The following is an 8,158-nucleotide window of genomic DNA, read 5'->3' on the forward strand; positions in this document are numbered from 1 at the left end:
CGAAAATAAGAATGTGTATGCAACAAGTAGGCACGATCAAAGGCACCGTCAATGGCTAAAGATCTTACAACGTTTATAAAACGAATTGGTATATCTTACTGGTAAGCTAAGAGGCCGTCACAAATGCTGAATGGAAGCGCATCATATATTTGAGCGTCATATTTACTACTTTGTTTCAACAGTAGAAATTAAAGTATATGACAGACGACGAAGATAGCTATAGGGCTTCTTGGTACGACATATCTTATTTTGTTGTTGCGCAAGCTGAACGACAAAAACAACAGAAAGGTACGGTAGAGTTGCGTGTGTGTCAAATGTGCCTTTCTGTTGTCGTTCAGCTTGCGCTGCAGCAAAATAGGATAAATGACAGACGCGCGTGCGCTCACACACAGGTACACGACTAGAGAAGACATTACACCTGGTGATTTTTCTTCTATTTCGTCTGCTTGCTTTGTCTGGTACTTTCTCTTTGATGACAATTCAAATATCGTCAGAGCTAGGCTACCACTAAATATATTGAGTCTCGTGTTTCTAAAGGCTTTCCTCTTCCTCGGTGCCCACAATGGTCTTCTTTTTTTACAACACACAGGAGCATTCTTCCACGTTTTTCTTTTGCAAATGAAACGGACTCTTCCCTACAATACCAAGCAATGAACACACAAAGTTTTACCTAGCCGAATAACCAACAAATGCCATTCTCGTTTAGTTCTACAGATTCGGGACCACTGTTTCTGACGCCCTTAATAGGAGCAAAAGAAATACGACGAAGCTAGGGCCAAAAGCAGAGTGGACTTGTTCGCTAAAGAGGCAAACGCCACAGCTCACTCTGGTTTTATCACTGTGAACAAAACACTCGGAAGCAACATGTTCTTCCTCTACGTCCAGGCACAGGTAAGTGTTTACGTTGATTTATACCTCGTTCAAAAGCTTCATGTGCAGCACGCCCAGCACATGGGCTTCACGAGCGCAATAGGGTCACGAAATAAAATTTTATTGGCTAACTAGGTACATGCTGTCGGGAAAGCCGTTTCTTGTGTGATAACTCCAAAGTTCGCATTGTTTATTCCTGATCCGCTGTAAATTCTCAATTCGCATATGTCATAGAACGGCAGCAGAAATGACATAGTCTCAGTGAGGCGGGTGTCGTCCGCCATTTTATTCCAACTTCTTCGTCCTCACTTCTCCCCTAGTCCACTTCTTCGTCTTCTTTCATGCATCCAGCGCACACCGCTTCATGTCATACGAAAATTCCACATTCGATAACTTTGCTTAATCTGGCTCATCACAGGCGCCTCCACAATATCGTCACCAAATTAAGTTTCGCTTGCCACAAAAAGCTTGGACTTGGTGCGCAAGATACGACTTCTCGGTGTTACATTCACCTCAGCAGCCGTGGGAGCTAATCCTAATTGCGGCTGCTATCATGTACCCGAAGCGCTAACGAGTATATGCTGCACTCGCTCAGCGTGAAGACAGGAACGACGAGCTTTACCCTCTCATGACGCCAGACCATACCCAAAGGACTTTCTTTTGGGTCTCGAACCCCAACTCAAACGTACTACTCCCACAGTAAGGGTCCACTCTATACGAATTTCTCACGAGAGAGGACTATAGACCGACTTCAAATACGCTGCCGTAGACCACTAGCATCAAATCGTGCAATATTATTGTCATCTTCATCCTCCATCGGACTTCTCTACCTTTCCGCGAATAAATTCTGCTGATATTACACCCAGTGTTATTAAATGCTGCCATGCTCCAGTGTTGCCCCGAATCTCCTGCAGTAGTTGATTATGTAGTATACAGAGGCGTCTCTTCGATAATCCCTTTTGTTGTCAACGCATGTCGTTCCGATCTATCTCGCAACCTTTCTTGCGCCTTCAAATAAATCACCGTTTTCCTACTTGTAAATGTGACGAAAGACAAAGTTGCCGCTGCCAGTAAAACGACTCGAATTAACTTTGTTTTTCTTTTGCTTTTTTTACAATTTTTTCGTGCGGCAGTTCGCTCTCGAGAAGTTCTCATGACTAGCACTCCCAGAATTATTAAATGTTGCGGCTCTCCACAATAGGCAAACAGTTTGCATAGTAGTTCGAAATTTACTACAGAAAAGCTTCTTCACTTTTACATTTCTTTGTCAATGTATGTCGTTCTCCTATATTCCTGTACTTTGGATTGTTGTAAGTAATTACGATTCACTGCTCGTAAGTATTGCCCTTTCTGTTCTCTGACCTCATATTGACCTGCCTTCTCCGACCTCAAGCTTACTGCTTGTAAACAGGAGGTCTCCTTCAGATGCGGCTGCCAAAAACAAAGAAAGAGATATCGTTCAAGGTAACTTATTTTACTCTTACTTTCCTGTCTGCCTTCCGCCCTGGAGAAGTTGTATTATATTAGAGCATCATAAACTGAGAGGCAAAGTGCTTCTAAACCTGACAAATTTACGATCACCAGAGGTGCTACGTAGCTGCCTGCCAAAACGCTTGTCAGTAGCAAAGTAGCTTGCAAACTGTTCGATGAAAATTGTTCTTTTCTCGGTGGCATTCTCCACGCTGGCTGAGATTCCACACCATTTCCAGGTTCGCGCACCAAGGTCGCATTTCGGACACGATTAGGCCGTGCGGCTATTATGGTCCATTAAAATAGCTTCGTATCCCTAGGCACGACGGTCAGAAAGAAACATTCCTTAATAAATGCTAGGGCCTTACCTCACCATAAGCTTACGTACACAGGCGCACTCTATCGGAGCACTTGCATGGGCGGGAATCATCATCATCTTCAGCAGCAGCAGCCTATTTTATGTCCACTGCAGGACGAAGGCCTCTCCCTGGGATCTCCAATTACCTCTATCCTGCGCGTACCGCCAAAACTGGACTAAGGTCCAGGGTTGGCCTTATGTCTCACTGATGCGCTTAACTACAGAGTCACCGTATATTAACGATCACCAAGAGGCCAAGATGGCGCGCTACATGTTGTAACCCCGTGTCCCGTCCTGCAACTTGAGCCTTGCTTGCATTATTTGCTGAGCGCAGGTTTTGCTTGAATAGCGGCTGGGATAAGTTCATCTGTGGACGTATATTCCGCGACGATCACTTTCGGCGATAGTATGGCCGTCAGGCGCGCGCTGATTGGCTGGTCGAGCAAATTCAGGTGAGCTTGTTGGCTCGTATCGCCGAAGTGGTCATCGCAGTGTTCTCCTCACTAGTCACTGCGTTTATGTACCCGCACTGCCTTCCCCCTCATAACACCCTTTCACTCCCTTTACTTTTCCGCTGTCGCCGAGTAGAAGGTGGTGGGAGACTTCCTCTGAAGCAACTGCACGCCGTTTCTTACATAAATTACCCTCTATGGATACATTTCGCTATCGCTGTGGCATTCGCATCGCTTTCTCACTCTGTTTGGTGGTCACAAGTGTAAAAACAAAAATATAATTAAACGTTATCAATTCCGCTTATGAAAATATATTACACTGCGCCACCTTATAAATGGCAACTATTTCAGGAAGACCCGTCAACCGCGCCACTGATGCTATGGATGCAAGGCGGTCCAGGTATGTCCTCCCTGTTCGGCCAGTTCCTCGAGTTCGGACCGTTGGCCCTCGACGCCGATGGAAAGCTTTACAAGCGGCTCCACACTATGCAAAGTGACGTGAGCGTCATCTACCTCGACGTTCCCGTTGGAGCTGGCTACAGCTTCACGAAAGACACCTCTGGTTACCCGCACATCCTCGAGGACATCGCCGCGGAGATCGCCGAATTCCTGGGAATATTTCTGGCGCTTTTCTCTGAGTACACGGATCGAGATTTCTACGTCGCCGGAGAGTCGTACGGAGGTGGGCATCGGTGTCAGATACCGTGCTCGTTATCGCGGTCGTGAATATTTTTGAAAACCCGCCGTGGTTGATCTCTATGGTGTCGGGCTGTAGAGCACGAGGTCGCGGGATCGAATCCCGGCCACGGCGGCCGCATTTCGATGGGGGCGAAATGCGAAAACACCCGTGTACTTAGATTTAGGTGCACGTTAAAGAACCCCAAGTGGTAGAAACTTCCAGAGTCCCCCACTACGGCGTGCCTCATAATCAGAAAGTGGTTTTGGCACGTTAAACCCCATAATTTAATTTTCTTTTTCTGTCGTGGTATAACACGGCATCGTTTTCTATTAAACCGGTTCCGCAAAAGACCACAACGCAGTTGCAAAGTAAGCCAGTTCATTTAAGCAAGATCTTGCCATGCGACTGATTAAAGTTCTTAAGGATTATTGGGAAAGGAATCTTCCACTGAATAATCTTCCCCATCCGCAAAAACCATGATCACAACAATAGCGACAACAGCAGGAGCAGCAGCGCGAGGGCGGATGGTTGGTGAAGTCGATTAATAGAAAGTGCATAACTAATTAGTCAAATGATTTATATATATATTGCACAAGGTAGGGGAAAAGCCTTGTAAGAGAATGTTACAAACTAATTCCGTAATCGTGTTTTTACAGTGAGATACGCCGTTGCAATCGCTTACCGGCTGCTCACCGACCAAGTCAAGCGTGTGCCCCTCAATCTTCAAGGAGCAGCTGTCGGAGACGGATTCATGGGATCTATCTTCGACGTGGCTGACTCCAGCGAATTCCTCCACCAAGTTTCAATGCTCACCCGGGAAGGCGGCGATGAATTCGCGAAACAGTTCTCAACCATGAGGAGCCTCTTGGCCGAAGACAAGGGTCCGGAAGCCTTGGAAATCTTGTCCCAAACCACCTTCGCTAACCCCACCCAGCCCACCTTGTTTCAAAATCTCACGTTGTATAACCAACAAGCGAGCGCTCTGTACTGCGAGATACCGGCAATCATGATTGAATTCTACCAATACGCCAACCCTACGGGACTGAGGGAGGCAATTCACGTAGGGCTCGACGCCAATTTTCAAGCGACCAACCAAGACCTCCTGACAAGCCTGGCATTTGATTTCCTTAGAGACATCACTGCTGAGGTGGAGCTGCTCCTCAGTGCGAGTAAGATGCTGGTCTACATAGGTCAGCTGGACACTCTGTTTCCTCCAACCAATCAGCGAGCCTACTTGCGTAGCCTGGACTGGAGTGGTGCTTCGGAATACCGAAGTGCACCTCGAGATGGATGGACGGCGAGCAGTGGTTCCGACGGCATAAGTGGATACATAGTTCGAGCCCGCAATTTGGCGTAGGCAGTGGTACTCGGAGCAGGTCACTACGCTGCGCTAGACAAATCTGATGAGGTCAACTATCTCATAAACAATTTCATTAGTTCAAGTTCTAGGTTTCATAAGCCAACATCAGCGTGCCCACTCGTTCCCTAAAGTTGGTATTCCGAGTGGCGTGCATCTAGCGCTTCATTAATCCGCCGTGATTTACGTAGTTAGGTGCTCTCCATTCCATCACGACTATCTGTCTCTGAAAATTAAATTCAGGTTTCCTGTCGCTACCATATTAAACAGATAAATAAACCCTACAACGAAGCATATTTAATAAAAGCCTGTTGCTTCCACCATAACAGTGTTTTCTTTTTTCTTGTTCTTTCTTTTCCTTTCCCATTTCCTTTCTTTTTTGCACGGCAATTATTGACGTATTCGATCAGAAGAGCCCGGGAGTTGGCGTCCGCTTCAAAGAATGTGAGCTTGTCTGTCCAGAAAATAGCACGGAACGTTCCAAGTTTGCAGAATCACTTTATCTACAGGTTAGTGCACAGAAATTAAGTGTTATTAATGAATAAGAAATAAATGATGTCGTATCCCGTAATCAATGCTGAGGCAGCTTTTATATGTCTTCTCCTTATATAAGAAAGAGGATAAGTCACATTTTCGAAACAAACAGGTCACTGCACAGTACGGTATGCTATCATTGATTCATGGGTTACCATACAGTAGGTAAACACACATTTAGGGAAATATAATCACCGACAAAGCTTATTTTCCAGGGAAAATAATATCTAAAACAGGTGCGCCGAATTTTGTGAAAAAAGTCGAATACGTACACTGAACTTCATTTAGATAATGACGAGAGTACTTTGAAATTCTAAAATATGAAGAATAACGAAAACGAAAGCCGCAGTTTCACCCATCTAAAAAAAAGGACGCTCGGAGACATTGCAAGGTGGTGCATCGTGCATGAAATGCCCTCCCGCAGACGATGGTTGCGCCAGCCTCCAGAAATGTGGCGTTTCTAATGCATTAAACGGAACTGAAGATGATTTGCTGTGGTCGGTCGGCAGCGAAAATGAGACCTCGTTGGACTCCGATAGCCACTAGCCGCTCATGTGAAGCTGTGTCCGTTTCTGTGTGCCTTAGCAAGTTCCATTATATCGTTTCAACACGGTACGCGTCGACTGAGGTTCCGTTACTTGATCCGCGCGGTAGACTCGACACGAAATTATTTTTTATATATATTTGGGCAGTAATATAACGGCGCGTTACAATCGGTGGCGCGGTAGAATCATGCAAAAACGGTAGGCAATTTCATGCACGTGTACCGTATACTTGCGGGCAAATTACTGTGGCAATGATGAGAAAGCAACGCAGACAAAGCGCACGCCTCCAAGGGAGCTCCTGAAAATAGTCCCACATTAATATTTTATATACCACAGCGAAATGAGATAAAGTACACCACTGAGATTAAAATTTGACTTATTAGTGGCACGGGCATCGATCGAGTGACACTCCCTTTTCTTGCGCAGCACTTCCGCTTCACCTCTGAAGAGGACCGGGGATGAAAACGAAAATAAATCAGAAAGAAATAGGACAGTACAAAAATCATAGGTGTCATTATTTTTTTCATAGGTTTCATTATAGACAGACACAAGTTTAGTTACGAGTTGAGTTACTGAAGTGCCTAGAATAACTAGAATTAATTAGAAATCCCTGAGACGACCGGGGACGAAATTCAAAATAAATGAGGAAAAAAAAGAAAAAAATAACGCAGTACAATATTCATGGGCTTCATTTTATATATGATATCCGAGCATGGAGTTTAGTTACAAACTACGTTACTGAAGTGTCAGGAATAAAGAGAATTAACTAGAGATCACTGATTACCGCACACCAGAGCACAGAATTGTCAACTTTAGAGAGCCGCCACATGCGCTAGACATTGGCGAAATTCCTGGAAATCCGGAGGCAGAAAGCGGAAGTAATGACGTCACTAATGACGTCACACACAAGAAGGTGGCATGATATTTAACCGGCTAATTAAGGAAAACAGTTGCTCCAAGCTCGGTTCGTGCGTTGCGTTCACCTAAAGTTAACCTAAAGAACACCAACGCCGAGGTTCGAGTGCCACTAAGAGACACTAAGTCGAAGATTGTGGTCACCTACTATTTTTGTTGCTTTTCTCTTCCGCCTTGAGGCAAATGTGAAACCGTCACACATGAAAGCTACGCTGATTCAGCACGTATCCAAAAAAAGAAAGAAAGGGCGCTACTTGGCATTGCAACGCAGCAGCTCAGCAACCATAGCGTTCCCTTCATTGTCACAGAAGGTTGTCCGCGAGTATAGGGATATGCAATGACGTCATCGAAAGTCGCCATGTTGTAGTGCAGCCCGCATGGCGGAAAGATGCGTGTTATCTGGATATGCTAATCTTGAGCCGCCCAATGAAAGCGGTGAATATGACTTCAAAATGACACACGTGACGTCATGCTAATACTCCCTCTGTCCAGAACAAGGATACATACTGTAGAACCCTTTAGACGCAAGAATGCGCAGGAAAACGTCAACGGCTCTCGTATTTTCTTTGCCAGACGCTTCTTTCTATCCACTGGATTTTTTACGCATGTTTTGCATTGTACACAACACAATAAACATTTGGAGGCAACCGAGGACCAAGCCTTGAAGATCCAGTAGGCTTTCCCACTGTCGTCTCATCCTTGTGTCGCTTATACATGCTTAAAGCCCTCGAAATAAAATTTTATGTACGACGCCTTTCCGCTGCGTACACGCAGTTTAGAACACTCCCGTTAGAGCGGGAGGTTCGTCGGGTTGTGCGCCACGGTGAAGGAGCGGAGTTTTTAATGGCGACGTGCGAAGATGAGCGAAAACGCTGTTCGACTCCTTGTTCTTACTTTCGCTGCTTCTTTTTTTTTTCTTCGTCTTCGCTGTACATACGGAAAACACGCGTTTCCTCGTGGTGCGCGAAATAAAACGAA

The 8,158-nt window shown here is 45.4% G+C and overlaps 1 pseudogene; it reads left to right on the forward strand.

Moving 5' to 3' along the window:
• Positions 1-689: 689 nt before the first annotated feature.
• LOC142558454 (putative serine carboxypeptidase CPVL) lies at positions 690-5,186 on the forward strand (annotated as a pseudogene).
• The last annotated feature ends 2,972 nt before the right edge of the window (positions 5,187-8,158 follow it).

Source organism: Dermacentor variabilis, chromosome 9, assembly GCF_050947875.1.
Source record: "Dermacentor variabilis isolate Ectoservices chromosome 9, ASM5094787v1, whole genome shotgun sequence".
Lineage (NCBI taxonomy): Eukaryota > Metazoa > Arthropoda > Arachnida > Ixodida > Ixodidae > Dermacentor > Dermacentor variabilis.